Source organism: Sparus aurata, chromosome 5 (assembly GCF_900880675.1).
Source record: "Sparus aurata chromosome 5, fSpaAur1.1, whole genome shotgun sequence".
Classification (NCBI taxonomy): domain Eukaryota; kingdom Metazoa; phylum Chordata; class Actinopteri; order Spariformes; family Sparidae; genus Sparus; species Sparus aurata.
Genome location: NC_044191.1, coordinates 36,085,469 through 36,102,880, shown reverse-complemented (window position 1 = coordinate 36,102,880; position 17,412 = coordinate 36,085,469). Strand labels below are relative to the sequence as shown.

Sequence of the window (17,412 nt, the reverse complement as noted above, 5' to 3'; positions counted from 1 at the left end):
CCTGCCCGCTGCTGCTGTCTTCACCTTCAACCTGCTGTTACTGGATCATTGCTGTCTCAGAGGACGTGGAGGCTACAGCAGCCCCTCCAGCCAACATGTCTGTGATTTTAGTACATTTTGCAGCATCTGCAGTGAGATTCTTCTCTTAGCACGCAACTTCTCTGCACCCAATTTCTTTCTCTTTGGTTGCTCCATGTTGTCAGTCCTCGCGCTCAACACTTTGAAACTAACAGAAGTTACAGGTGACGTGCAGGGAGGGGTGGGGCCGCCTTTGTACTACATCCTGATTGGTTCAGTTCACTGTCTGTATTGAAGACGGACTAATGGGCCACCCCACCCCATTGTGCACTTAGAAAAAAAAAAAAGGAGGGCTGAGAGAGATTGAATTAGCCCAATGTCCTTCAAAAAAAATCAACCAATGGGCCATCGCGGTCGATAGAAATGATTTATAATAAAACTTTTGGATTAAATTATGAAAGCCCGGCCCGTAAATGTGCGTCGGCCCACCGGGCATTGCCCGCTATGCCAGATGGCCAGTCCATGCCTGGACACCAATATCTAGTGGTTGGAGTTCTTTGGTTAATCCACCCGGAATGATGGCAAGCTCCGAATTTGTTTGCTTCACTTGGGTTTTGACAATATCGGTGAGATGGGCGCGCATGGAGTCGCAGATCAAAAGGGACGGAGATTTGTGGAAAAAGCCATCCGGTCTCTTGATGTAAACTTCTTTCAGGCACTCACTCATCTTCTCCTCGTCCATCCAGCCCTTTGCGTTAGCCTTGATGATGACGCCAGCCGGAAACTTTTCTTATGGCAAAGTCTTCCTCTTGAAAATGACCATGGGTGGTAGTTTCTGGCCATTAGCCTGGCAACCGAGAACTACAGTGAAAGATGACGTTCCCTGTGGTGCGTATAGATACCGTACTGGTTCCTGTTTTCTCGACTGTACGGTTCACAGGGATGTCAAAGGTAAGGGGGACCTCGTCCTGTCAGGCTTGGGGGGTTAAAGGGGGGACTATGGAAAGGGGAAGGTGGACCCAAATGCAGTTACAAACGAGAGGCAAGGATATGGGGAACAAAAGGCGAGCTTTATTAACAAAAGCTGATTTTCACAAAAACCAAGGGAGTAAAAAGTCAAAGTAACAAAAGAAAGCAAGGCAAAGTAGCAACAAAAACAGCAAGACAAAGTACAAATCAAAGGCAAAGTTCAAATCAAGAATGCAAATGGCAAAATCCAAAATCCGAAAACACATACCAGAGACGGGGGAACAAGGGACAGACAGGAGCAGGAGCAGGAACATGGACGGGAGCATGGACAAGACAGACGCTGACAAGAACAATGACCAGACAGGGAGTGAAGGGAAACACACAGACTAAGTACACAGACACTGATGACAAGACGAGGAACAGGTGAGGTGGACCAACAGGTGAAGTAACGAAGGGGAGGAGCACACGAGGACATGAGGGGAACAAAACAATAGACAGAGGGAGCCAGAGGGAACATAGGAAAATACACAGGAGAACTTAAAGGACACATGAGGGCATGGAAAAACAAGACACAAGACAAAATACAAAGACATGGAAATCAAATACAAGAACCCACAAGACAAAACCAGACAAGAACACAACAGATTTACAGTCTTGACAGTACCCCCCCCTCAAGGGACAGCTCCCAGATGTCCCTCAATACTTAAGTTCATGTGAAGCTGGGAGGGTGGAGGGGGGTCAGGAGGAGGGCCAAGGTCCAAAACAGGAGGGTGGGGGCAAGGACTGGAACCTACTGGAGGCCGGGGACGTGGGCTGGGGCCCCCTAGAGGCCGGGGACGTGGACTGGGACCCACTAGAGGCCGGGGACGTGGACTGGGACCCACTAGAGGCCAGCGACGAAGACGAAGGCGTTCTGGAGGCCGGCGACGAAGACGAAGGCGTTCTGGAGGCCGGCGACGAAGAGGAAGGCGTTCTGGAGGCCGGCGACGAAGGCGAAGACGTAGGCATCCTGGAGGCCGGTGACGAAGGCGTGGGCTGGGACCCACTGGCGGCCGGCGACGAAGGCGAAGGCGTAGCCTGAGACCCACTGGAGGCCGGCGGCGAAGGCGAAGGCTGAAGCCCTCTTGAGGCCGGATCGCTGACTGGGAAACCCTCCTGGGCCTTGGCCGGACCACCAACAGAGGTTCGCAGGGAGCTGGTGGCCTGTGAGCCAATAAAGGGTCGCTGGCGGCAGACGACCTCGGCCTGGCCTCCGACCAAGAAGCCGGCACTGGACTTGGCACGGGACTTGGCACTGGCCTCGGCCGGTCCTCCGACCGAAGAGCAGACGCAGGACTTGGCGTGGGACTCGGCCAGGCCTCCGACCGAGGAGCAGGCGCTGGACTTGGCGGGGGACTCGGCCGGGCCGCCGACCGAGGAGCAGGCGCTGGACTTGGCGGGGGACTCGGCCGGGCCGCCGACCGAGGAGCAGGCGCTGGACTTGGCGGGGGACTCGGCCGGGCCGCCGACCGAGGAGCAGGCGCTGGACTTGGCGGGGGACTCGGCCGGGCCGCCGACCGAGGAGCAGGCGCTGGACTTGGCGGGGGACTCGGCCGGGCCGCCGACCGAGGAGCAGGCGCTGGACTTGGCGGGGGACTCGGCCGGGCCTCCGACCGAGGAGCAGGCGCTGGACTTGGCGGGGGACTCGGCCGGGCCTCCGACCAAGGAGCAGGCGCTGGACTTGGCGTGGGACTCGGCCGGGCCTCCGACCGAGGTGCAGGAACGGGCCTCTGCCGGGCCTCCAACCGAGGTGCAGGGTTTGGACTTGGCATGGGACTCGGCCGGTCCTCCGACCGAGGTGCTGGGACGGGCCTCGGCCGGTCCTCCGACCGAGGAGCAGGGACAGGACTTGGCATGGGCCTCGGCCGGTCCTCCGACCGAGGAGCAGGGACAGGGACAGCCAGCCGGGTTCCCCAGAAAGGGGACATTTCAGGATTGGCAGACACTGTGGTTGAGACTGAGGCCTGGGCTGGTAGCCGAGCTGCGGCTACGGCATGGGCTGGGGCTGGTAGCTTGGCTGTGGCTGTGACTGTGGCATGGGTTTCAGCTGGTAGCTTGGCTGTGGCTTGAAAAAAAAGGTTGCTAGCAGCAATTTGACGAGCCCTGCTAGCCGGATTAGTCATGAAGTCTTGGTACCATCGAATTATTGCTAAGCCATTAACTGCTGGGTCCATTTTATAAGGTCTGGTCATTCTGTCAGGCTTGGGGGGTTAAAGGGGGGACTATGGAAAGGGGAAGGTGGACCCAAATGCAGTTACAAACGAGAGGCAAGGATATGGGGAACAAAAGGCTAGCTTTATTAACAAAAGCTGAATTTCACAAAAACCAAGGGAGTCAAAAGTCAAAGTAACAAAAGAAAGCAAGGCAAAGTAGCAACAAAAACAGCAAGACAAAGTACAAATCAAAGGCAAAGTTCAAATCAAGAATGCAAATGGCAAAATCCAAAATCCGAAAACACATACCAGAGACGGGGGAACAAGGGACAGACAGGAGCAGGAGCAGGAGCAGGAGCAGGAACATGGACGGGAGCATGGACAAGACAGATGCTGACAAGAACAATGACCAGACAGGGAGTGAAGGGAAACACACAGACTAAGTACACAGACACTGATGACAAGACGAGGAACAGGTGAGGTGGACCAACAGGTGAGGTAACGAAGGGGAGGAGCACACGAGGACATGAGGGGAACAAAACAATAGACAGAGGGAGCCAGAGGGAACATAGGAAAATACACAGGAGAACTTAAAGGACACATGAGGGCATGGAAAAACAAGACACAAGACAAAATACAAAGACATGGAAATCAAATACAAGAACCCACAAGACAAAACCAGACAAGAACACAACAGATTTACAGTCTTGACACGTCCATGTTGGTGATGTGTTCTGGCCGGATCTTCTTTTCAGTGATCTTGTTCTTGCAGTAGGTGCGGAAAATGGCCAGCTTTTCTTCGTAATCCTTTGGCAGTTGCTGCAAGATGGTAGTTCTTGTGTGGATGGCAAGATTACACCTTTTCCTAAAACTGAAGCACCAAGAAAGACCTCCTCGAAAGTCGTTTATCTTCATGTCACTTGCTACCGCTGTTGCCTTGTGTCGAACAGAGACTGTAGAGACGCTTCTACCTGCTGTTCTCTGTTCAATAACCCACTGTTCAGTTTTGTCCTCTAACTGTGGCCATCTCGCTTTGTTCCCTCGAAAACTCTGTTGGTCTTCGTTTTTTTTTTTTTTCTTTTAAATATTTTTTTGGCCTTTTTATGGCTTTATTCATAGGTCAGCTGAAGATATGACAGGAAACAGGGAGAGAGAGGGGGAGTGACATGCAGGAAAGGGACCCGGGCCTGGAGTCGAACCCAGGTCCGCTGCAGAGCCTCAGGACATGGGGCGCACGCTCTACCAACCGAGCTAAACGGCGCTCCCTCTGTTGGTCTTCTTTACTTGATGCAGGTCATCTTCTTGCTTCCTCCACTTTCGCACCATTGATTCATTAATGTTGAATTCTCTTGCAGCTGCTCTATTCCCATGTTCTACTGCGTGACTGATAGCCTTGAGTTTGAAATCTGCTTCGTAAGCATGTCTCTTAACAGGTGCCATTTTGGGGTCCTTATACACACAACATAATATAATGTTGAAGCACAGTACGTACTCCGCGCAGGGACGTGTACATGATTATAGAGGGGCAGGGGCTCAAAGTCAGAAAAGGGCAGTCCGTGCGCGCGTATAGCGCGCGCTAAAAGTTTTTTTAGGCCTTAATAACACAATATGTAGATTAACTTAAAATTAATAAACAAAGTACTTATAGAAAGCTAACTACTTAGCTGTGTATCCTGTGTAGCTGTGAGTGATATGCAATTGCCATTTCTTTTGTGTCAATAAATATTTGTCAACATGAGTTTATTCACATTATCATAATACTGAGGTTTAGCAGACATGCAATTCAGCTGCATTTCTTAAAAAGCAATCAAACATTGGTTTATTATTAGGCTATTTATTGGAGGGCAAGTGCAAACTAGAAATACAGGCTACACATCTAAACATGTGACAAAACCAAGAAATGACTACTGTGACTGTTAGTAGAACAACAATGTTTACAACAGCGAAGTCACAATAAACTCAATATCTGTGGGAAGTTTAAGATTTGTGGCAGATAAACAGCCGACACAGAAGCCGTCAGATTATTCTTAACTCTCATTAACAAGCAGTTAGCTTAACAAGCACAAATGGACACTCTTCTGAAATATGACTCATATTTCAGCACGTTGAATAAGTGGAAGGTGACTTGTTAGCCCCCACAAGGAAGTTATGTTCATGGTTTATAACTCACAAAGGTTCAAGTGGCTCCACTGTCACGTCTCATCCACATGCATGGTGGAGTTCTGATGAGGCAGCGGCTTCTCTCTCTCTCTCTCTCTCTCTCTCTCTCTCTCTCTCTCTCTCTCTCTCTCTCTCTTTGTCTTCAAAATAAGAGCTTTACATTGCACCCCATTGGTGTTTAGAACTGGGTTCTTTGCGGGGGCTTTTAATTTGAAAGTAGCGACCGTTGGTAGAGAGAGAGAGAGCGGAGCCGCAGCAGACAGAGAAGCTGCTTTAGGCTCAACACACACACAACACCATATTATTACGAGGAAATACGTACGTTAGATAACCGTGGCATTTTTATACCACCGATTTTCATCTCTTTGCACAACAGGAATTTATGTATTCATTAGAAAACACACAAAAGGGCACTTTATAATACGAGGCAAAAAGGGCAGGGGCTCAAGCACCCTTTGGGCCTTATGTGTGCACGTGCCTGACTCCTGACTACGGTAGCTGTAATGCTCCAATAATCCATCAAGCGGATGGATTTTTGAGCGCCATGTACCACATACCGGGCCAAACTTACACGCATCACAAACACAGCTGCTAAAATCATCGGTCTCCCTACACCCAACCTTACAGAACTAAATAACAAGTCCATCACTCGCCTTGCAAACACCATAGCACAAGACATCACTCACCCACTGAACCAATATATCATCCCTCTACCCTCAGGGCGAAGGTACAGAACCATTAAGTTCAGGAGGGCTCGGCTGGGGAAAAGCCTGATCCCTGCAGCCATAGCTGCCTTGAACAGCAGGCCCCGCTGATCTGTCTGTCCGCTTTTGTGCTGTCATATAAGTTGTCTTTGTTGTTATTGTTGCTATGTATGTCTCTTTCTTTTCTGTGTTTGTTGATGTGTAGTGTCCGTTGTCGTCAAAGATGTGTAATGTACTGTCAGTGAAAACAAATCTCCCTACTGGAGAAATCAATCAAATCAATCAATCAATAAAATCAGTTTGAGGTCAGTAAGCACAACCAGAATTAATACATAATGCGCACTGGATTATAAGGTGCACTGTAGATTTTTGAGAAAATTAAAGGATGTTAAGTGCGCCTTATAATCCGAAAAATACGGTAAATGTTGTTTACGAGTCCCAAATCTCAAGTCCGAGTCGAGTCTTAAGTCTTTTGAGGGCGAATCTCAAATCAAGTCTCAAATCACTGTGTGTGCGATTTAAGTCAAAGTCGCAAACCTGATTACCCATCTCTGGTACCAATATGTTAAATTGATCAAGACTTCCGGTATGAGACGCACAGGGTAGACGCGCGCTCAATTTGCTCCCACTACCGCCCTTTTGATTACCTTTTTAAACCTCGGATTTTTCAGTATATTTTGTCTCAAACTGTTTGCATCAGGTTTTTAGAGCTGCACTGATTACTTAACAATGTCAAAGTCTAAAGGAAAAACCGCTGAAAAGGACAAGGAAACTTCGCCAGCCGCTAGCATAACTTTGTCCGAGATTAGCTTGTTACTGGAGGAGCACAGGGCGGCTCTGGCGGCTGATTTCAAGTCATCCTTCGACTCGCTGACATCCACGCTGGATAGCATCCACTCCACTGTGACGGACCACGAACAGTGGGTCAGCTCTCTGGAGGTTAACGCCACCGAGGTTGACCAGCGGCTTCAACAACTTGAGTCTGCTTGCGCCGCTTTGCAGGTAGACAAGGAGGCACTCACAGTCAAAGTGGCGGACCTGGAGGGGCGCAGCAGGCGCCAAAATATCTGCATCATCGGCCTGCCTGAATCGATTGAGGGCCCTCGCCCATCCGCTTTCTTCTCCCAGTTCCTCGTTGATGTCCTCGGCACGGAGACCCTCACTTCACCCCCTGAGCTGGACCGGGCGCACCGGAGCCTCGCACCCAAACCTGCGCCGGGAGGCAGACCACGGCCCGTCATCCTGCGCTTCCACCGCTTCCAAATTAAAGACTTGGTGATCCGCGAGGCTCGCAGACGAGGTGAGCTGACCTACAAAGGCCATAAGTTCCGCTTCTACGATGATTACAGTCCCGACGTGCTGAAGCAGCGCGCCGAGTACAAGACCTCCATGGCCGAACTGTACCAGCGCGGCTACAAGCCAGCTTTCCTTTACCCAGCCAAGCTGCGCATCACCATGCCTGACGGGGAGAAGATCTGGCTCCCCTCTTCTTCAGCGGCGGTCAAGTTTGTCCAGGGTTTACACAAAGATCCGTAAGCAAGTGATCTGGCATATTTTCCCATTGTTGTTTTATCCTCTTGTTATTCTTGTCAGTGCAGTCTGTAGTTTCGTGATGGGTGATTGCGTCTCGTCTCGATCTGTAGACTGTGTTTTCTGCCCCTGACACTCGTCATATAGGCTGACTGATCCCATCCGTTTAACATTTTACCAAGATATGTGGCCTTGCATTCTGGCTCATTGTTGTACTTTTAAAATATTCATTTTATGAATTAGTTGTATCGAGTATTTTGCATAATATATATGTGTATATGTATATATATATGTATATGTGTGTATGTCTCTGTGTGTGTATGTATATACATATATATATGGACGATTTATTGTGTATATATTTATATTATATAATATGTTTTTCTTCATCTCTTCACTCTATGTATTATTATTTTTCTATTTGTTTCTAACATCTGTCGAGCCTGACTAACTGGAGGGGGTGGACATTATCACTGTATATATTTTGGAACAGATTGACCGCAGAGTTATGACCGCCATAAGCTCATGTTCAGCTGGCCATTACATTGGCTGTGCCTTAATGTGTGACTGTTATGATTGTTATGTTTTTTTGCTCGAGGTATTTAAAAAGGTTTAACTTTGTTCTTAAAGTTTACTAACGTTATGTTGTGGGAATCGAGCGTTGGGTTTAAGGAAGTATTTAGATATGCTGATCTATGTATCAGAGAGTTGTGGGTTGCTGTCCTCTGCAGCAACTTCACTGGGGTTTGGGCTAAGGGGAGGGGATGGGTGGGGGGAGGCTTGTATGTTTGATGTTCTTTCTGTTAGGTTTCCTGTCTTGTCATCTGATCCATGTTTTGTGTTTTTTTGTTTATCTTTTGTCTGTTTGTTGTTACCTGTGTGCTGCTCCTGCAGCTTGGCATGCTTGGCCCAGTCAGGCACCCTCTTTCATCATGCTGCTGACTTGTGGGCGGGGGCGCCAGTCATGGGGGGAGAGATGTACTGGCACAACATCCACCCAGGCCCCCTAATATCACTGTATGTTAAGTTCTAACTCCTTGACAACACCTAGGGGTGCTTTAAGATTTATTAGTTGGAATGTTAAGGGGCTGAACTCTCCTGTAAAGCGTAACACAGTGCTTAACCATCTAAAACAGCTAAACACTAAAATTGCCTTTCTACAGGAAACTCATCTCAAGCCATCAGATCACCTTAAGCTCCGTAGAGGGTGGGTAGGCCAGCTCTACCACTCCTCCTTCTCAAGTAAGGCTCGTGGTGTTGCAATTCTTGTCCACAAATCAGTCCCGCTTTCTGTGTCCAAGGTCATATCAGACCCCAATGGGCGCTTTGTTATAATTTCAGGGAAAATTTGTGGCAATAATCTGACTTTGGCAAATGTGTATGGTCCAAATTGGGACAATGAGGATTTTTTCAAAACCTTTTTTTTCTCCCTCCCTGATTTACATTCCTGCCAGCTCATCCTCGTGGTGACTTTAACTGTTGTCTTGATCCCTCACTTGACCGCTCGTCTAACAAGCCGTGTGCCCAATCTAAATCGTCCAAAGTCATTCAGCTGTTCATGGAGCAATATGCAGTCTCAGATGTGTGGCGATTTTTCAATCCTAGTGCCAAGCAGTTCTCTTTTTTCTCCCCTGTCCATGGTACTTTCTCCTGAACAGATTTTTTTCTAATTGACAGCAAATTACTCTCCTCTGTCAGCTCATCCTCCTACAGCCCTATAGTAATCTCAGACCATGCAGTGGTCACAGTTGACATTTGCCTTCCTGGTAGGTCCCTGTCGCGTTCCCCCTGGCGCTTTAATGCGCTACTTCTTCGCGATTCCAATTTTGTTAATACTATCAACAGTCACATTGACCTCTTTATTTCCACTAATGTTGATTCGGCTGTGTCTGCGGCAACAATCTGGGAGGCATGCAAAGCCTATTTAAGGGGAGAAGTAATATCCTACTCTGCTTACCATAGAGGGATTGCTGCTGAAAATGGTACGCGTCTCTCTAGTGCTATATCAGAACTGCAAGCAAAATGTATAGCCTCACCTGACGCGAATCTTTTTAAGGAACTGCTCATGAAAAAAGCAGAATTTGATATTCTGGCCTCTACTGAGGCAACAAAAACTCTATTAAAAACATGGCATAATTACTATGAATTCGGAGAAAAACCAAGTCGACTACTAGCTCACCAAATCCGCCAATCTTCTTCGTCAATGCACATTACCCAAATTAATACTACCAGTGGAACAACTATTAATCCTCAAACCATTAATGACCAATTCAGGGACTTTTATAGTTCTTTATATACTTCTGAGTGCTCGTCTGATGAGGCACAATTTGAAAACTTTTTTGGGTCCTTAAACATCCCCTCCATTGACCCTGAAACATCTTCTGGCCTGGATGAACCTTTTACGTTGGGCGAACTTAAAAGAGCTTTGCTGTCCATGCAGAGTGGGAAATGTCCAGGCCCCGATGGCTTTCCAGCTGAATTTATAAAAACATTTGCTGATAAGCTGTCTCCACTTCTGCTAAACATGTTTAATGAATCTCTACAGTCTGGCATCCTCCCTCCAACACTACGCCAGGCCACTATTTCTCTTATTTTAAAAAAGAATAAGGATCCCCTGTTTTGCAACAATTTTCGCCCTATCTCTCTGCTCTGCGCAGATGTCAAGTTATTGGCTAAGATGCTGGCAAAACGTTTAGAGTCTGTTCTGGCTACTATAGTTTCCACAGACCAAACAGGGTTTATTAAGGATAGACACTCTTTTCACAATGTCAGACAGCTATTTGATATAATATACTCACCCTCATCCTCGGATTCTCCAGAATTATTAATCTCAATGGATGCTGAGAAGGCATTTGACCGTGTTGAATGGCCCTATCTGTTCCAAGCATTGAGACACTTTGGATTTGGCAACACATTTATTTCTTGGATAAAGCTTTTATATACATCCCCCCTAGCCTGTGTCCGCACAAACAATGACTACTCTGTTTATTTCCCCCTCAATCGCGGAACTCGGCAGGGCTGTCCACTTTCCCCGTTACTGTTCGCCATCGCCATTGAACCTCTGGCAGTGGCTCTCAGGTCCAGTCAGGCCCCGGGCATCTGGAGGGGAGGAGTTGAGCACAAACTTTCGTTGTATGCGGATGACCTCTTACTGTTCATCTCTGACCCAGACAGATCTGTCCCCCTTGTGTTGGCCATGCTGAAGGAATTTGGGCAAATTTCTGGTTACAAACTAAATCTTCAGAAAAGTGAGCTTATGCCCATTAATACTGCAGCTGCAGCCTATCCCCTTTCCGACTTGCCATTTAAGACGTCCTTAAGTAATTTCAAATATTTAGGCATCTGTGTAACCAGAAACTACTCTGATTTGTTTAAATGTAATTTCTCCCCTCTGCTTGCTCGACTGACTCAAGACTTCCACCGTTGGTCTCTCACACCTTTATCTCTTGCTGGCAGGATAAACTGTATTAAAATGAATGTTCTTCCCAAATTCCTCTATCTCTTTCAATCTATACCCCTCTTTATTCCAAAACATTTTTTCCATTCACTCGACAGCTTGATCTCGCAGTTCATATGGAACAAAAAACCTCCCAGAATTCGGAAAGACACTCTACAAAAACCCAAAGAAATGGGTGGACTAGCACTACCGAACTTTTTATGCTATTACTGGGCCGCTAATATTCGATCTATACTGCACTGGTATCACATTAACAATCAGCCTCCACCGTGGCTGCAAATTGAGGTTGCCTCAAGTGGCTCCTCCTCTCTAATGTCCCTTTTGTGCCTCCCCCTGACATTATCACCATTATCTTATTCCAATAATATTGTAGTAAAAAACTGTCTCAAGATCTGGACTCAATTGAAACGCCATTTGGGGTTACAGTCAATTTCTCTTTTATCCCCTGTGCATTCTAACCCTCTGTTTACTCCCTCTATTAATGATCAGGCTTTCGCAGCCTGGAGGGATCTTGGGGTTGTGTCTGTCAAAGATCTTTACATTGAGGGAATATTTGCATCCTTTGACCAACTAGTGGGCGTATTCAAATTGCAGAGATCCCACTTCTTCAGATATTTACAAGTCAGAGACTTTGCCCGTAATTGCTTCCCTGGCTTCCCTGCTATTCCTCCCTCTACTCTGATTGACACTATTTTAAATATTAACTCCTACCTTAAAGGTACCATCTCAGAGCTATACAACACTCTCCTTACACACCAATCCTCGTCCTCTGATAAACTGCGCACTATTTGGTCCGAGGATCTTAATATAGAGATAGAGCCTGAGGTCTGGCAGTCCGCTCTGAAATGGGTCCATGCATCATCTATTTGTGCCCGGCATGGGGTTTTGCAGTGCAAAGTAATTCATAGAGTCCACTGGTCTAAAAGCAAACTAGCTCGCATTTATCCAGGCACCGATCCGAATTGCGATAAGTGTCACTTAGCGCCTGCTAACCTCAGTCACATGTTTTGGACCTGTCCCGCTCTCTCTCGGTTCTGGAAGTCTGTATTTGACTCACTCTCGGCCATCACGTCTACCAAAGTCCTCCAGTCACCATTGGTAGGCCTGTTCGGTGTCCTGCCTGCTACCAACCCACTGCCATCCTACTTCACCGAACTGGTGGCTTTTCTCACATTATTAGCAAGGCGTGTGATTCTGATGCACTGGAAGAACCCGTCTCCCCCATCCCACACCCATTGGATAAGGGATACCTTATCCTTTATGAAATTAGAGAAAATCAAACACTCCCTCCGTGGCTCCAATGAAAATTTTTTAAAGATTTGGCAACCTTTTCAAGAGCATCTCCAGTCTCTGCAGCTGGTTGCTCCCCCCACTGACGAAACGGCCCCCTGAACAGCACCTTCTTGTAGCTCCTGGCTGGGTTGCGATCTCTCACTGTACTAGCAGCACACAGTTTGTCTCGTTTGTTAGTGTCTTTTAAGTGTCGTTCTTTTTTTTTTTTTTTTTGTCTTGGTGTCTTTGTCTGGTTTTGTTTTCTTTTTTTCCCATTGGTATTATGTGTTTGCAGGTTTGTGATTCTGTGTGGGTATTGACAGACTTTATCCTCTTGTTTTAAGTGTAACACCACTTTCTGCTATTAGGGCTTACCTCACCCCATTCAATTGACTGTTGTATCTTACCCACTCAGATGTAAATGGGGATCTGTGTCTGTTCTTTTTTGTTGAAAACTCAATAAATAAATCATATTTAAAAAAAACCCAAAAAACCCCCCCCCCCAAAAAAAAATTTTATCAAAGTGGACCGGTTACATCATCATCATCTTCATCACTCCAGGAGAAAAATATGTCTGAATGTAAACTGAGCAGGAAAATTTACCTGTTGTCCATCACCTGTGACATCGCTGGTTATTTGGTGGAGCATCATGCCGCTCCCATCGTTGGTGTTGTTTGGGTCAGTTCAGGTCCACCACATTCAGTGCTGGGTCTCACTGTCCTAGGGTCACTTTTAGATTGGGTCCCTTTATGATGATGTTGGGTTCTGGATGTTTCCCATGTGTTTATTTCATAAGTGGTCCAAAGTTTTAGAGGACTGCATGAATGCTGACAGTGTTAGTGTCCTGGGAAGGTCAGCGACAGATTAAAGAGGTAAATAAGTAAACATATGTTGTTTCCTCACATTCACAGATAATCCGTACCCTCTGAAGCGCAGCAGCAGTTATGAGTTCCTGCGACCTAACAGTGAGTCAAACTGAACTGTGTCATCCTGCTATTAAAGAACTCTGAGTTTACAGTATTTAAAGTTTAATTCTGTCAATAAATAACTGAACAGCAATAAAACTATAACTGAATAAATCGGATCTATGTTTGTCCTTTTCTGCCTTTTCTCTGCAGTGTCTGAGCTGAGGGTGGTTCTGCTGGGGAACAGCTGGTCTCAGAGGAGTTCAGTGGGGAACTTCATACTGAGAGAGACTATGTTCAACACTGAGGAAGAACCAGACGGCTGTCTGAGAGTCAGTGGAACATTAAAGAAGAACAAAATAGTTCTGATCATCACCCCAGATCTGCTCCATCCCAACATACCTCAAAACAAACTGACAGAACATGTAGGAACCTGTGTGAGACTCTCTGCTCATGGACCTCATGTGTTCCTGCTGGTTCTACAGCCTGAAGACTTCACTGAGGAACACAAACTGAGACTGCAATCAATCCTTGTAAACTTCAGTCATCGATCATTTAATCATTCACTGGTTCTGATGTCAGCACCCAGAGAGGAGAGTCCAGGTCTGATGGAAAGATACATGGAAGATCCTCAAATAGAAGACATGATCAGAATGTGTAGATTCAGATTTCTGTGGCAGAAGAATCTTGAACACTCAGAGATGTTGACACGGTTGCGTCAAATTGTAAAGGAGAATAATGGAGATCACGTCAGCTGTGATGTGTTCAAGGACACAACATCGTCTTTACCAGCTGATCATCAAAGCCCCAAACTAAAGGAAACACAGACATCCATCATCAGTGCTGTTAAAGCTGCTGGTAAGTACAGAAACAATTCTGACAATGAAAACTTTGTTCACACAAATCATCTTTAATTATATTAGAACAGTTAGAAACAAATTAATTAAACCACAATTCATCCATCTGTTAAATTCGGATTCAGCTACTTTACATCTGCAAATACGAGCATACATTTTAAAGGAACTAATGCTGCATTTTCCTTAAAATGAAGCTTAAAACATTCAAAAATTACAAAACATTATCGAGTGTGAAGTCCTCAAAGTCTGGCCTCCAGTAGAAGTTCAGATACTTGTGTACAAACAGACTCTGGTAAAAGTAGAAGTACTGATTCAGCTTGTTTACTCCAGTAAAGTAATAGATTACAGGCTCTGACATGTACTCAGAGTATCAGAGTAAAAAGTCTCCCTCTGAAGGACATTTGTGCTCAAAGCTAACTGAAGCTCACGTCATATTAATAGAATTCAAAGACTATTAAAGTTAAAGGTAGAATCAGTAGGATTTGTCCCAGCTGTTCCTGAACGCACCACAAAGACAGTTGATTGTTGAGTCTCATTCCCAGGACGTCAAATAGACACATGTTGGGTTGGTAAAGCGTCCCGAGCAGCAACACAGAGAGAAAATCAGAAACTCTCTGCAGATACGAGACACTAACACGCCTTTTCTCCACATTCCAGTCTCCCTCTCTGTCTGTTTACGCCTTCTTACGGCTTTTACGTCTTTGTCTCGTCTCGCTGCGTCTGCCGTGCGTGATGTGCTCTGATTGGTCCACATCAGTCTGCTGATGGTGGGAAGGCAACGTGCGATGACGCCAAATAACAATAATCCATCAAATCAGATACTTGTGTTCAGGGAGGGAAAGTCAAAGAGATACTCAAGTGAAGTACAGATACCTGATACATCTACTTAAGTACAGTAACAAAATATTTGTACTTGGTTGTTTACCACCTCTGGATGCACAACAGATTCCTCATCTGAGTTTGACTGAGGCTGAAGCATGTATGGTTGAATCTCTGCTTACTCTCACACTCTCCAATTTGATGTGCTGCTATTTCACTGGACAACTGAGCACAGTGGGCAGGTTGAGAGTCTTGTGGTTAACAATTTTAGAATTTATCAATGAGTGAGAGGAGAAGGGCTCTTAGCTGACATTTTTCCTAAAGTAAAACATCTGGGAGCACAAAAACTATTTATTTATCGATTTATCGAACACTTCACACTTAAATAGGCAGCACAAACAAAATGATTTAGTGTTTGCTTTAATTTTTTTAATTTAATTTTTTATCCAATGTGTACTAAAAACAAAGGATGTCAGTTGTCCAAGTGCATATTAATATCACATCATATCAATCATATAAAACAGAGGAAGCACTAAAATACAATAAAAAGAGGTGTGTCTTATTTGTCCCACTTAGGAACACAATCTGCTGCTCGTTTGGAGTCACTGGGTCACATGAGATGGAAGATATTGAAAAAAAATGCAATTATTTTGTATTAATATATTTATGCTAAGTAATTTAATGACTTGGACTTGGTCTTTTATTGTCATCCGAATTCCAAATTTATAGTGCAATGGGAACGAAATTTAGTTTCAATGGCTCAGGATAGTGCAGGATAAAAAAAAAATACAGCATGTACATTTCTAACATTGGAAAGTAGGATGGAGGGAAGCGGCGTTCTCCGCGGATTTTCCTCCAGCCCAGCTTTCAGTCCCGCTGGACCGCCGCGCCTCTGTCCTCGGTAACAAGGCCTCTGTTTGCTCCTCTGTCGGCTTGTGATGCTAGGAGCGTCCATAGCAACTGGGTCTTGTCTGTGTCCTTAAATCAGTTTCCAGCAATTCAGCGTGAGGCTCTGGGAGTTGAGCTAACTGTCCTCCTGCTACTGACTAGGGGTGTTCCAACAAGGGTACCTCACGATTCGATTCGATTTCGATTATGGGAGCTTCGATTCTTCAATTATAACGACTGTCGATTCGATTCGATTATTTGTGCCACGATTCTTTGATTATTGCGATTTTTAATGCAGACATCCAGTTTTAATATTTGACCAACAGTGTTTTACAGGAGGAGGAGGATCTGAACAGCTGTTCTATTTGCACTTGAAACGTTTTTTGTCTTTTCAATGTAATTCTCAATCTATGAAATCAAACTGTGCCTTTTTTTTGCCAAGCTTCCCTCAAGTTTTACTCTTGCAAATAATCAACCATCTACAGAGCTTTTCAGTATTCTATTTTTCTACTTCTTCTCATCATCATCATTATCAGTCATTATTATTATTATTATTATATTATTAATAATATTATTAATATTGTTAAGGTGAGCCATACAAACAGCAACATTTGCAGCCTTGACAGTCTGATGGCGAGTTATCACCTTTCTGTCATCACTAACATGCTGTTAATAATCAAAGAAGCTCTGAGGCTTTACACAAGATTGCAGCATTGAGCTACAATCAGGCTACATTCATGATTTTGTACAGTTAAACTAACCAAAAACCTCTTATTGATTATTATAAAGTTTCAGGGCGTTCCTGTAACCATGGTAACTGACAGTGCCAGAGGGGAGAGACGCTGAATGAAGCCGTTTACACAGATACACTGCAGACAAAGTCCAGACTATAGTTGTTATTTCACACATGTAGCACACAACAGGAGACTCTCCGTGTCAGACGAGTTCTCACGTGTTGACTAAACTCAAAGAAAATGGATAACGTAGCAGCGCAACGAGTCCTTGCTAGCTAAGCAGCTAAACTTTAGCACCGCTCCGTGTTTAGCTCCCGCCCTGTGTGGGTCACTGCACTGTCATTGGTCAGGCAGCACACGCTGTTAACGATACCATTGGCTGCAGAGTGTGACAATCTGTCAATAAAGCTCAGCCAATAGATCTACATCGATCTCATAAATTGCCCCTGTGAAGTTTGAATGACGGAAATCCGTCGTAGCGACGGAGAACTTGGATCCATGTGAACTTATTCAGTCTGGAGCTTCAGTACAGTGAGGTGAACACAACACAAACACGATAGAGCAGAGTGGCACTCACACTCATCAGTGAGGGAGTTTGTAGCGCGGCTCCATGGTGCGCACCGCTAACCGAAACTAACGTTACTGCTTCGTTTGTTGTGGTCCCACTCACTAAACAGTCCGGACGGGGCACGCTCTAAGGTTCCGGTTACGTGTTTTTTGTTCCGGTCTTGCGGCAAAAGAATCGGCATTAATTAATCGATGCAAAATCGTCACGTGACGCATCGCCACATCGATGAATTGCACCCAGCTCTACTACTGACACTGGGCAGTAATGTCGCATCTGGTAATTTATGACCTTTGCTTGCACACTGTGCGCCGAAATCATTGTCCCGGTTCGTGCATAGAT

General features: G+C 45.7%; 1 protein-coding gene and 1 pseudogene across 1 annotated transcript in view; both read left to right on the top strand.

Moving 5' to 3' along the window:
- LOC115581340 (golgin subfamily A member 6-like protein 22) overlaps positions 1-17,412 on the top strand; it is a 132,311-nt gene that overhangs the window by 51,889 nt on the left and 63,010 nt on the right. The gene's annotated exons all lie outside the window — the stretch shown is intronic.
- The window catches only part of LOC115581398 (GTPase IMAP family member 8-like), a 33,422-nt pseudogene that overhangs the window by 3,962 nt on the left and 12,048 nt on the right, over positions 1-17,412 (top strand).